At 41.2% G+C, this 14,565-nt stretch overlaps 1 protein-coding gene, 1 long non-coding RNA gene and 1 pseudogene across 11 annotated transcripts in view; 2 read left to right on the forward strand and 1 right to left on the reverse strand.

The window, feature by feature from the left end:
- AGRN (agrin) overlaps positions 1–14,565 on the reverse strand; it is a 537,034-nt gene that overhangs the window by 371,017 nt on the left and 151,452 nt on the right. The window lies entirely within an intron of this gene.
- Positions 1–14,565, forward strand: part of LOC130293436 (uncharacterized) — a 60,777-nt gene that overhangs the window by 23,520 nt on the left and 22,692 nt on the right. The window lies entirely within an intron of this gene.
- On the forward strand, positions 4,601–4,777 carry LOC130294706 (U2 spliceosomal RNA; annotated as a pseudogene).

Raw genomic sequence — 14,565 nt, forward strand, 5'->3', positions numbered from 1 at the left:
CTTATTATATAAAGGGCTGAAGTCTGTAAATTCTCTCTCTTGAGTCCTGGACTATCAAGCAAGCACAATCCGCAAATCAGTATAACTTCATTCAATTCACCTAGGCCAAAGCCTGAAAGAACCAGCAGCCACTAAAACCGTGAGTTATCAAGCTCAACCTATCAAACCCTGTGTGACTACTACCAGCTAAAAATCTTATAATTAGTAGCACAGTGGCCTGCATAAAAAAAGCTCATTATTTCAAGTCCTAGCAAAACCTGTGAGGAACCTGCATCCCGGTTCTCTCTGAAAGACTGCATAATTGTAAAGACTGTTGCACATTAGTTAAAGTAAAGTTTTCCGGTTACTTCATAAAATCTGCTGTGGACATTCCATTTATTATCCCTGCCATTTGTGGGCCGGTTGGCGGCAGGAACATTACTATTAACCAAACCGCACCCTGGCATCACGACAACTATGGGTTAAAGGGGTATTCCAGGCAAAAACGTTTTTTATATATATCAACTGGCTCCAGAAAGTTAAACAGATTTGTAAATTACTTCTATAAAAAAATCTTAATCCTTTCAGTACTTATGAGCTTCTGAAGTTAAGGTTGTGTAAGTGCTCTCTGATGACACCTGTCTCGGGAAACGCCCAGTTTAGAAGAGGTTTGCTATGGGGATTTGCTTCTAAACTGGGCGTTTCCTGAGACAGGTGTCATCAGAGAAGACAGACAGAGAAGAACAACCTTAACTTCAGAAGCTCATAAGTACTGAAAGGATTAAGATTTTTTAATAGAAGTAATTTACAAATCTGTTTAACTTTCTGGAGCCAGTTGATATATATAAAAAAAAGTTTTTGCCTGGAATACCCCTTTAACCCCTTAAGGACTCAGCCCATTTTGGCCTTAAGGACTCAGACAATTTAATTTTTACGTTTTCATTTTTTCCTCCTCGCCTTCTAAAAATCATAACTCTTTTATATTTTCATCCACAGACTAGTATGAGGGCTTGTTTTTTGCGCGACCAGTTGTCCTTTGTAATGACATCACTCATTATATCATAAAATGTATGGCGCAACCAAAAAACACTATTTTTGTGGGGAAATTAAAACGAAAAACGCAATTTTGCTAATTTTGGAAGGTTTTGTTTTCACGCCGTACAATTTCTGGTAAAAATGACATGTGTTCTTTATTCTGAGGGTCAATACGATTAAAATGATACCCATTATTATATACTTTTATATTATTGTTGCGCTTAAAAAAAATCACAAACTTTTTAACCAAATTAGTACGTTTATAATCCCTTTATTTTGATGACCTATAACTTTTTTATTTTTCTGTATAAGCGGCGGTATGGGGGCTCATTTTATGCGCCATGATCTGTACTTTTTTTTGATACCACATTTGTATATAAAAAACTTTTAATACATTTTTTATAATTTTTTTTTTAATAAAATGTATTAAAAAAGTAGGAATTTTGGACTTTTTAAAATTTTTTTGGGGGGAGGGGATTTTTCACTTTTTTTTTACTTTTACTTTTACTTTTTTTTACATTTTTTTTTTACACTTGAATAGTCCCCATAGGGGACTATTCATAGCAATACCATGATTGCTAATACTGATCTGTTCTATGTATAGGACATAGAACAGATCAGTATTATCGGTCATCTCCTGCTCTGGTCTGCTCGATCACAGACCAGAGCAGGAGACGCCGGGAGCCGCACGGAGGAAGGTGAGGGGACCTCCGTGCGGCGTTATGAATGATCGGATCCCCGCAGCAGCGCTGCGGGCGATCCGATCGTTCATTTTAATCGCGAACTCCCGCAGATGCCGGGATCTGTATTGATCCCGGCACCTGAGGGGTTAATGGCGGACGCCCGCGAGATCGCGGGCGTCGGCCATTGCCGGCGGGTCCCTGGCTGCGATCAGCAGCCGGGATCAGCCGCGCATGACACCGGCATCGCTCCGATGCCCGCGGTTATGCTTAGGACGTAAATGTACGTCCTGGTGCGTTAAGTACCACCTCACCAGGACGTACATTTACGTCCTGCGTCCTTAAGGGGTTAATACCACCAGACCCTATTCCAACACCCCTACATTACAAATCCTGAGGACCACCACAACTCCTTCTGCATTTTGCTACACAGTTGGCTTCTGCAAAAATATAAATATATATATTTATATATATATATATATATATATATATATATATATATATATTGCGCTAAGAGCCTCAATTTTTTTGACCAATGTGTGCTGCTGCAATCCTCTTTTTTTGTATATATATATATGTGTGTGTGTGTATATTAAAAAGTAATGCAGCACTACTTATCCGAGTCCATATCAGGTGCCAGCGCCCCAGACTCGATCACAGTCCACAGGATACAAAATAGTAAAAAAGCACAACACTTCTCCAAACAGTGTAGAAAAAAAGGTGAATTTATAGGCTCACATAGCAGCAATGTTTCTGCCCTACCATAGGACCATTGCAAGCTTGAAAATGGTCCTATGGTAGGACAGAAATGTTGCTGCTGTGTGAGCCAATAAATTCCCCTTTTTTTCTACACTATTTGGAGGAGTGTGCTTTTTTACTTACATATATATATATATATATATATATATATATATATATATATTCATAAAAATAATTATATATGCATTATAATACAACTAATACTAATAATAATTATATATATACTTATTTAAAAAAAAAATATATATATGTATATTATATATATATATATATATATATATATATATATATATATATATATATATTATAACATGCAGTGAAGTTTTTTTCTTCAATAACAGTGACCTATAGAGAGATACAATATACAACTGTATTGTGTACAGCTGCATATTCCGAGGTTTAAAGTTTGGAGATTTGTCCATTTATTCACGAAACACAAATATCAGGATGAGCAGTTAAAAAAAAAATAATAATAATCTATTGTTCCCAGTTCATCAGCATGAACAGTCTTTGCAGTGCATCTTCTGGAAAACACTTGAGGAACGTAAATTGTCTGCATATCTCTTAACAGTGTTTTCAAACCAGTGTGCCTCCAGCTGTTGCAAAACTACAACTCCCAGCATGCCCGGACAGCCTATGGCTGTCCGGGCATGCTGGAAGTTGTAGTTTTGCAACAGCTGGAGGCACATTGCTTGGGAAACACTGCTCTTACATAAGTCCAGGCACTGCTCTCGAGTCTTGTCTGCTCCATATGTGCTTGGCAGGTACGACCGTCTACTAAATGAAACCATACTAAATAATACTCAATGACCCCATAATTGTAAGTGCTGCGGAATCTGTAGGCGCTATATAAATAAATAAAATAAAAGAAAGAAAATAAAGTCAATTAAAACAAACAAAAAAAACAAAGGTTTCCCCCTACTGGCCGCGGAGACGTGTCACAGGTACTGTTATCCTAATGTATTTTTGACAGGGGAATAAAGACAACAAAATATTTCCAGAAAGGTTTTTTTTTGTTTTTTGCTTTTACTTTATGTTCTTATGTTTCTATAGCGGAGCTAAACATTTCTCCTTTGATGAATCCTCTCCCTCCACCGCCGATTTCGGTGAATAGAACTCCAAGCTTCCCTGACAGCACAATTTGCTTCTCAAACAGCCCGATGACACCCAAGCCATCCGCAATGTATTATTCAAATATCTGTGGGCATAATCCATTATTTTCTACCCAAGAGAACATTCATATTTCATGAGGCCCACAAAAGGTGGCGACGTCACCGGCAACAGGTTTTTCGTTTTTTTTTTCTCTCTCTCTCCCTGGGCTCCCGTCCTTTAGAAAGAAAGCGGAGAGGGTAATTATGCTTGGTATCTCTTCCCCACAAGTTTAGCTCCATGAATAAAGCATTAGCCTATTGTCATCCCTGCTAACAAGCGGAACAGAGCGCATGGAGACCATTGCAACTCGCCGAGCGCTTCCTTGTGATGACTTCATAAAGCAGTCTACAAAAGGCTTCCTCCACTTTCATCGCCTATTGACTTGTTCTATACGTTCTCGTTTCCAGCAGCGCTCCAATTACACGTAGCGCCGGACCTGTACTGTAGCGCGCCAACTGTAGAGATCACGTCAGGTCATGTGACTGACGGCTTTTTAGGCTCTGGGTACACACGTTCCCGTGCCGTTGTCACATGTCATCAAATTAACCGGCTTGAGTTGCACTAATTTGCTATTTAGCGACAAAACTGGAGAGCAGGCAAAGATCCCAAAGGGTTACAGCTATATAGCAAACACTGTAGCCTCCAACTACAGAGAGAGAGACAACAAGCGATGCGCCTCAGGACATATTAGGACTGGATATGCAAACATGTAAAACCTGCCTCTACATGCATAGAAGCATATAGCAATAGACACAAGGTCACACCGACATAAAACGAGTAATGTTTCCTATCCTTCAGACGGCTTCAGAAATTCAATTTTCCACTGCAATTAACGACAGAAGACACAAGACTCCAGCTGTACTGGTAAAATAACGTCACCGCCATCTCCATGTCTGAACATGTACCGACAGACCATGTGAATCAGAAGCATGTGATGAGGTGCCGAGTACAAATTCTCAATTGTAACATACCGTTTTAGAACAAGGTGAACATACATTGCTTCTCGGCCTTTTGGCTAAAGATCAAGAGTAGTATCTGTTCTTATCAGTGGTTTAGTCTTTGCCATTGATGTAGGATGGATGCTGCATGGAGGAGCAGGTGTACCAGGGCGTTCCTGGGCTGGTTCTGAGGAATCAGCTCGACGGCTGTCCTGTGACTGGTTTCCTCCGGGTCTCGCCATGAGGTTGGGGGGTGTAGAGCCGAGGTACTTCTGTGCCTCGGGGAGTGGTGACCTTGAGGTGCCGAAACTCACTGGGTGTGATAGCTCACTGAGTGAACGCACTGCACCATATACTCTTCACCATTGGCACTCACCCTTGGTATCCCGGCCTTCTGGCTAGGATCAGGGAAATTTTTATAGATCTGGCCGGATGACCGGGCAGTATATCTGCACTCATTCACTTATTCAATATTTTTGTATGTCAATGTGCCACTTTATGTGTTTTGTTTGTACACAGGATTTGTCAGGATGTGGTAGCCCTTCTGGGTGTCCCTTCTGGCAGTCTAGGGGAGGTGTGTGTGGCCATCAGGTTCCTCACCTCCATGCAACCCCTGGGCATCTTGGCTTCGGTCGAGATGCCATCAGTATACGGCTCCGTGGCTGATACCCTGGTTAATGCCTAGGTTGAAGCCAGGTGCATTTGTGGCCCCTTAGTAGCTTTGGCTTAAAGAGGCATTGAACCTGGATCCTTGCAGGTGCCTTTTGGCCCGGAGGTGAAGAGTAGGTTTGTTGGGGGCCTCTCTCCTGTTAGAGAACGGCTTAGCGATAGACTGCATCCTTTGTGCATGTTTTTTTTTTGTGTGACACGTTTGCACTTTTTCTTGCACTTTGGGTGAAAGAGAGCACTTGCCTCGGCTCTTAAAAAAAAAAAAAAAAAACACGGTGAACATAGTTTTTGGTCAGAAGCAAAACAAAAAGAAAAGAAAAAAAGGGAATTTTTTTGTAGCCATGTTTTGCTCAAAAGATGGCCATTTTTTTCTCAAATAATGTGTGCATTATCTGTTCATTTTCCATAGAACTTCAAAACTAGAAAAAGACAAGCGTTTTGTGTGAACATAGCCTTAAATTGAAAATTCTGTTATATAAGGCATTCTCATCCATATAGGCAGATTTACTATTCCAAATGCATCAGACTTCTGTTTGAAATCTGGCATGCACTAAATTTATTATGTGTTTTACATGTTTTTTGGGCCTTGCTTGACAAAGGGTGTGATCTGTCAGACAGAGGCATGAGTTCAAAGTTTGGCACAAAATATTGGTGTACAGTAAAACCCCCTTCACATATCTCCTGCACTGTAGAAAAGCATCAGAGGGAAACTTATGGTAGAACTGATTCCATTCATTTAAATTGGACAGTTCGTTTATCAGGTGCCAAATCGCAGGACGTGGTGCATGGTGCCAGACAAGGGAACGCAACTGATGCCAACTGATGCATTTTGCCATTAGTTGTGGCTAGTTTTAGGCTAACTTCACTCAGCTGGATTGCTGGATATATGTGAACCCAACCTAAACTAACTGAAAGGTAATGTAGAGTAGTGTCTAAAGCTGTGCAAAGGTAGCCATTTAAAAATAAAACAGATCCTCAGGATGTGTGTGGCACTACAGGTTGTGTGTGGTATTACAACATGGCTCCATTCCCTTTAATGGAACTGAAATGCAATATCACACACAACCTGAAGACAGGCGTGGTGCTGTTTCTTAAAGAAATGACCAATTTTAACTTCAAGCTCACAACAATGGTGCTACTATAGTGATCCTCTACCTTGACCACATCTAGTAGATGGTGCACTGAGGTTTTGCTCAATGGATGGCACTGCTCTTCAAGATACACTGTGTGGTATCTAATGTACACAATAACCCCCCCCCCCTTCTTTTCACACATGCACAAGAGGAAGATAGTTGGGCGAGGCCATGTGCAGCAGTCAATTTACAAGCTGACAGCCTTCACCACATTCCTCATGTTAGCTTCCTCAGCTGGTCAACAGTGGGAAATATGACACTCTATTACTCAATTGTTCATATTTTGTGACAGGTAAAAAAGTTTTTAAAATATTCCCAAAAATATATATACAAAAAAAGTGAAATATTTATTCTACCTCTAAAAGAATAAAAATTAAATTTGGTGATGCATTCCCTTTAAGACCTGAAGTAGAACCACCTTAAAGGGATACACTGGAGGAAAACAACTGGTGCTAGAAAGTTAAACAGATATGTAAATTACTTATATTAGAAAATCTTAACCCTTCCAGTATTTATCAGCTGCTGTATGCTCCAGAGGAAGTTGTAAAGTTCTTTCCAGTCTGACCACAGTGCTCTCTGCTGACACCTCTGTCCATGTCAGGAACTGTCCAGAGCAGGAGAGGTTTGCTATGGGGATTTGTTCCCACCCTGGACAGTTACTGACATGGACAGAGGTGTCAGTAGAGAGCACTATGGTCACACTGAAAAGAACAGCTCAACTTCCTCTGGAGCATACAGCAGCTGATAAGTACTGGAAGGATTAAGAATATTAAATATAAGTAATTTACAAATCTGTTTAACTTTCTGGCACCAGTTGATTTAAAAAATAAATAAAATTCCCCCAGAGTACCCCTTTAAGTTGCTATCTCATAGTCTTCAAATTCATTGTCAACATTACCTTTGGTACGTGCAGCCGATAGATGTCATCTGACTGTGGAAAACCATGAGGGAAATGATAAATTGGATTTTAGCGGAGGATACGTAGATTAAATTCACCATAAACTTGATTGCGGCCATTAACAAATCTCTTCACTAAATGACAAATCCTTCTTCAGCCTTACGCCCAAGTGCACCCAAGATATTGTCAGTAATTGTGTTCATGGCCCCCCTGACTATTATCTCCTCCATCACGCCGGAGATGAGCTACATTTAATAGAATGCTCTCATTGAAGGGAATTCTTGATCTACATCCGATAACATTTTCACTATATAAAAGTGTGTGTGTAGTCAGGGCTCATGTAGAATCCTGTCTGTACTCCCTTGCCAGCACTTCTATATAAGAGCATTGATGTACGCTTAGAGGAGCCGCAACGCTGAACTGAGCAAAGATGTTTCCATATATTGTAAAGATCAAGTGTATCTAAGCTACTCTATATTCATGCATTATTCCATACATTACAGCTTCCCTATATCTCAGAATTTGCCAAACAGGACGCATCCGGCTGTTGCAAAACTACATCTCCAAGCATGCCCAGACAGCCGTTGGCTGTCTGGGCATGCTGGGAGCTGTAGTTTTGCAACAGCTGGAGGCACCCTGGTTGGGAAACCTCTGTCATATAGAATCAGGTTGCTTTAAGTGGAGTTAAGGGGTTATTCCAAAATCAAAAGTTATACCCTATCAATAGGACAGGGGATAACTAGCTAAATAGTGGGGGTCTGACCACTGGGACCCCTTACTGATTGTGCTCCATTTATACTCTATGGGGCCAGGGTTGGCTCTGCCTATAGGCAAAATAGGCATCTGCCTAGATAGCCCTCTTGATGGGGGGCGCTGCTCTGCCTGCCACAAGAAAGTGTGGTGTCCCGGTACTGTATTGCATACCGTACCTTTTATGGTGGTCCCCAAAGTCAGAGTTAATACGTTCAGGTAGGGTCCCCCAGGTGGGACAGCCCCTAGGCGCCTCATGTTTAAATGTATATATTTAACATAATGTATATTAGTATGCTTACCTTGATAGCGTCGCAGGACCTTCGGTCATGTGACTATGTTTATTCCTCTATGGTATAGTGGAGGACCTTTGGAGGTCCTTGGGTCTCATGTTTACCCATAATTCTCTGTACAGAAGATTGACAGTTGTTATGGACCAGTGAGTTTTAGTCCAGCCCCTGCCCATATAAGGGAGCTGTAGCCAATGATCGCTCTCTTGGGTTGCTGCTCTCGTGGATGCCGGACTAGCAGGACGGATCTGCGCAACTTTCAAAGACAAGCTAGGCCAGAAGCCTGCCGGCCTCAGCCTAAACTAAACCCTGAGTTAAGATCTCAATCACCGCTAAAGCTAGCGTGATTACTGGACTGAATCTAAACCCCTAAATCCAGTGGATCACCGCAACAATTACCTTCCTAAGCTCAATAGACTCACGAGGTCCCAACCACTTGTCAAGCTCTAATAGACTCTGTTGTATGGACTGTTCCTGTTCATTATTGCCTAAAATCTTCAGTAAAAGTTCCGACAAGTTTCTGCAAATCTCCGGTTGTGGACAATCAATTATTTACTATCTCCCTATCGCTCTTGGGAAGGGTGGCGGTAGGACAAGCATACAGAGAATAGCCCTCACCCTGGCGTCACGAATAGAAAGGGTTAATCAGACACCCTTTAATTACAGCACAGCAACACTCCATATACCCTACACCCCCTATCACAAAAGTTAGACAACCAGCACTCGCTCAGCCAGCAGTATGAGGAGGAGGTTTGTTACAGTGTGTTACCAAGTAGTAAGCCAATTACAAGAGGAGGGGGCTTGTTACAGTGTGTTACCCCAGTAGTAAGGTAGGGCGAGCCAATGGGCGGAGTCAAGGGGCGGCAAAATTAGCTTTTGCCTAGGGTGACAAAAATCCTTGCACCAGCCCTGTATGGGGCTTCCGAACATTGCAGATTTTTGAGTTCGGGAGCATTCAGAAGCTTCATAGAGAATGAATGAAGAGTTGCCCACAAATGGGTGGATGCACTGTTCTTTTCAGGGGATATTTCACCTCATGAATTATGGGGGTTGCAGTAGTCGGATTCCCAACGATCAGCTATTTATTCCCAGTTCTATGGATAACTTGTAAATGTGAAATAACCTGTTAAAAGTCTCCTTATTTAGCTGCTGAGATACTGCAAGAATTGCACCTGTGCCTAAAGAATTTTGGGGCCCATAGCTTGAAGTGCCTGAGCCTTAATGCACAATGTATAAGAGGGTCCCTGACCTACTTTGTGCCATTGATCATAGTGGTATCTTCTTGTGTGAAATAAGGGTCTTTGGGCCCCCAGAGACACCAGGGCGGGTGTCACTATTACTAATTTCTTCTGCACCCTTATAGCTATTGAGAGCCCAATCTCAACTCACTGGAGGTGTATCTTGTATTGCCTGAGCCTCAATGCACAATGTATAGCAGAATCCCCAACCTACTTTGTACCGTTGACAATACTAGTGTCTACTAATGCTGAAAAAGGGTCTTTGGACCCTCTGAAACACAAGGGTCAGGTGTGACTATTACCTCTGCACTGCACCCCTGTAGCTATATGTGTATGTGATGACACTAAGTAGCATTAATCATATCTGAAAATCAGAAATATACATTGGGGGTTTTACTACCTACAGAGGGATCCCATTCCAGGTTGGTCCCACATAAATGGGTCATCAGAACATGCACATTGGAAGTGGTCTCTATAGGTGCTATAATGTTAGAAAAGATGAGAAAAATTGTTTTTTTCAGACTTTGTGACAGATGTCCTATCCTCAGGACAGGCCATCAATATTCGATCGGTGGGGGGGGGGGGGGGATATTCAGCTAAGCTGCAGTAACTCGGCATGGCCACTATGCAATAAATGGAGCTGTGTGCTCCATCCGGGCACAGCAGCCTTGTCTTACAGCTGATTGGATGGTGTGTTGGGTGTTGGATTCCCAAAAAAAAACCTTTAAGTGGTGTAATGTGTTGGATATTGTCTCGGACAAGTCATCTCTATATGAAGTTTAAACTGCTCATTCAGAGATCACTTAAAAAAAATAAAAAACATAAAATTGTGTAACCTGGAATATGCTGACATCAATTCCAGCATATTCCCATTTCTACTATAACAAAAGGCCGATAATGAGAAAGTTCCAAAACAATCTAAAGGTTACGGCCAAATCTCATAGTAAATGAGACAAGTGGCCACTATCGTCTAACAAAGCCAAAATATATGACCATTTTTGACATACTGGTAGAAGTTAACCGTCTCATTATATCTGTGTGGTCACTGGTAATTTTCCTGTAGATAGCGCCATCTGCAGGGGAATTTGCACAGTGCTGTCCCGGGGAGGCCATTTATACCCATTGGTTAAGAAGTCCGTATCACGGGGTCTACTTGATTGACAGCAAGAAATCATAAAAGCACCTGGGGACAGGACGTAACGGCAGATGATGGGAACAGAGGACACCAGAAGATGTCATGAGGTAGTAAGACGTCTCCACCCACCCCAAGGGGGGGCACATGCCAAGATGAGGGGCCTGAGAGACCATCCCAGGTGCTGCTGTGTGTCATGGATAGATACCAGTAACATTATAGTTGCATGTTATGTCTTTTCCTTAATTTGTTACATGTAACTGGTAACAAGTTAACTTCTTAGATGGTAAGAATCAGTGTTAAGACGTGGATTTGAGATAGCGAATAGATATATTAAATCTCCATTTAGAGATTGTAGTATGTTTAGTATTTAGTTGCCGATCCTTCGTTACCTTAATTGTCATAATAAAAAATATATCAATGGAGTTCCTTATAGGAGCTCCTGTCAAATTTAGTACTGCTAGATATATATATACATAGAAACATAGAATGTGTCTGTAGATAAGAACCATTTGACCCATCCAGTCTGCCCAATAATCTGAATACTATGAATAGTCCCTGGCCCTATCTTATATGAAGGATAGCCTTATGCTTATCCCATGCATGTTTAAACTCCTTCACTATATTTGCAGCGACCACTTCTGCAGGAAGGCTATTCCATGCATCCACTACCTTTGCCCCACTAATTTAAAACTATGTCCTCTTGCAGTAGTTTTCTTCTTTTAAAGGGGTACTCCCGTGGAAAACTTTTTTTTTAAATCAACTGGTGCGAGAAAGTTAAACAGATTTGTAAATCACTTCTATTAAAAAAATCTTAATCCTTCCAGTACTTTTTAGGGGCTGTATACTACAGAGAAATTAAAAAAGAAATGTATTTCCTCTGATGTCATGACCACAGTGCTCTCTGCTGACCTCTGTTGTCCATTTTAGGAACTGTCCAGAGCAGCATATGTTTGCTATGGGGATTTTCTTCAGCTCTGGACAGTTCCTAAAATGGACAGCAGAGGTCAGCAGAGAGCACTGTGGTCATGACATCAGAGGAAATGCATTTCTATTTTGGATTTCTCTTAGATATATAGCCCCTAAAAAGTACTGGAAGGATTAGGATTTTATAATAGAAGTGATTTACAAATCTGTTTAACTTTCTGGCACCAGTTGATTTAAAAAAAAAGTTTTCCACTGGAGTACAGCTTTAAATATGCTCACCTCGTTTACCGTGTTGACTCCCTTTATCTATTTAAAAGTCTCTATCATATCCCCTCTGTCTCTTCTTTCTTCCAAGCTATACATGTTAAGGTCCTTTAACCTTTCCTGGTAAGTTTTATCCTGTAATCCAAGTACTAGTTTAGTATCTTCTTTGAACTCTCTCTAGAGTATCTATATCCTTCTGGAGATACGGCCTCCAGTACTGCGCACAATACTCCAAATAAGGTCTCACCAGTGTTCTGTACAGCGGCATGAGCACTTCTCTCTTTCTACTGCTTATACCTCTCCCTATACATCCAAGCATTCTGCTAGTGTTTCCTGCTGCTCTATTACAGTAACAGTGATGCCATAGATTTTATTTTCTGACCGTGTGGTGACTGATGTGTGTAGAACACAGTCACTTGTAGCTACTGTAATTCTGTAGCCTCTATATAGATACTATCTGCATAAGCTTAGCGTGCTTCTATGTATATTCTATACATTTCTTCCATGCTTCATATATGTAGTCATTGCGCTTCTATATTAACCCCTTAAGGACCAAGGACGTACCGGTACGTCCTTGGTCCTGCTCTTCTGATATAACGCGGGGTTACACAGTAACCCCGCGTCATATCATGGCGGGCCCGGCGTCATAGTGAAGCCGGGACCCGCCTCTAATAGCGCGCAGCGCCGATCGCGGCGCCGCGCGCTATTAACCCTTTAGCCGCGCGCTCAAAGCTGAGCCGCGCGGCTAAAAGTGAAAGTGAAAGTTCCCGGCTAGCTCAGTCGGGCTGTTCGGGATAGCCGCGGCTAATCGCGGCATCCCGAACAGCTGACAGGACAGCGGGAGGGCCCCTTCCTGCCTCCTCGTTGTCCGATCGCCGAATGACTGCTCAGTGCCTGAGATCCAGGCATGAGCAGTCATCCGGCAGAATCGTTGATCACTGGTTTCTTATGAGAAACCAGTGATCAGCATAGAAGATCAGTGTGTGCAGTGTTATAGGTCCCTATGGGACCTATAACACTGCAAAAAAAAAGTGAAAAAAAAAAGTGAATAAAGATCATTTAACTCCTCCCCTATTAAAAGTTTGAATCACCCCCCTTTTCCAATAAAAAAAAAAACACAGTGTAAATAAAAATAAACATATGTGGTATCACCGCGTGCGGAAATGTCCGAATTATAAAAATATATCATTAATTAAACCGCTCGGTCAATGGCGTGCGCGCAAAAAAATTCCAAAGTCCAAAATAGTGCATTTTTGGTCACTTTTTATATCATTTAAAAATGAATAAAAAGTGATCAATAAGTCCTATCAATGCAAAAATGGTACCGTTAAAAACTTCAGATCACGGCGCAAAAAATGAGTGCTCATACCGCCCCATACACGGAAAAATAAAAAAGTTATAGGGGTCAGAAGATGACAATTTTAAACGTATTAATTTTCCTGCATGTAGTTATGATTTTTTCCAGAAGTCCGACAAAATCAAACCTATATAAGTAGGGTATCATTTTAATCGTATGGACCTACAGAATAAAGATAAGGTGTCATTGTTACCGAAAAATGTACTACGTAGAAACGGAAGCCCCCAAAAGTTACAAAACAGCGGTTTTTTCAATTTTGTCGCACAATGATTTTTTTTCCCGCTTCACCATAGATTTTTGGGCAAAATGACTGACGTCATTACAAAGTAGAATTGGTGGCGCAAAAAATAAGCCATCATATGGATTTTTAGGTGTAAATTTGAAAGAGTTATGATTTTTTAAAGGCAAGGAGCAAAAAACGAAAATGCAAAAACGGAAAAACCTCCGGTCCTTAAGGGGTTAAATAATGCTTAAATAATGTTAAATATGTGTCAAATTGATTCAAGATACATATATGTATAACCTTTGCTTTTATACACTCATTTTGTTTATAAATCATAACCAATAAATCTGCATAAGTTAATAATACCTGTGTGTTATTTCATGATATTGCAAAACATACCGCCATAAAGTAAATCAATAAGCTTTTAACCCCTTAACGACCACGAGTGTAAACTTACACTCGTTTCAGACTCCTGTTATGTGAAGCACGCTCAGGAGGTGAGCGCGCTTCATACCCGGCAGGTCCCGGTTGCTATCAGCAGCCAGGACCCGTGGCTAATACCGTACATTGCCGATCGGGCTGATGTCCGGTATTAACCCTTTAGACGCCACAGTGAAAGTTGACCACAGCTTCTAAACCGGGAGAAAATCGTTAGCTCAGTGGGCTGTTCAGGACCGCTGCTGTGAAATTGCGGTGTCCTGAACAGCTGAGAGGACAGCGGGAGGCTTCTTACCTTGTCTCCTGCCGTCCGATCGTCACTCTGCTGCTCTGTGCCTGAGATCCAGGCTGGAGCAGCAGAGCAACGATAACACTGATCAATGCAATACTATGGCTTTGCATTGATCAGTATATGCAATTAAGGTATTGCATGTAATAGTCCCCTATGGGGGCTATAACATTGCAAAAAAAAAGTGTCAAAAAATAGTAAATATATGTGATTTAACCTCTTCTCTAATAAAGTTTGAATCCCCCCCCTTTTCCCATAAAAAAATGTCAATAAAATTTAAATAAACATATGTGGTATCGTCACGTGCGTAAATGTCTAAACTATGAAAATTGCATGTTTTTGGTCACTTTGTATACTCAAAAAAAATGCATACCCAAAATTAATGTATAAAAGGTCCCATCAAAACGAAAATGG

Source organism: Hyla sarda, chromosome 10 (genome assembly GCF_029499605.1).
Source record: "Hyla sarda isolate aHylSar1 chromosome 10, aHylSar1.hap1, whole genome shotgun sequence".
Lineage (NCBI taxonomy): Eukaryota > Metazoa > Chordata > Amphibia > Anura > Hylidae > Hyla > Hyla sarda.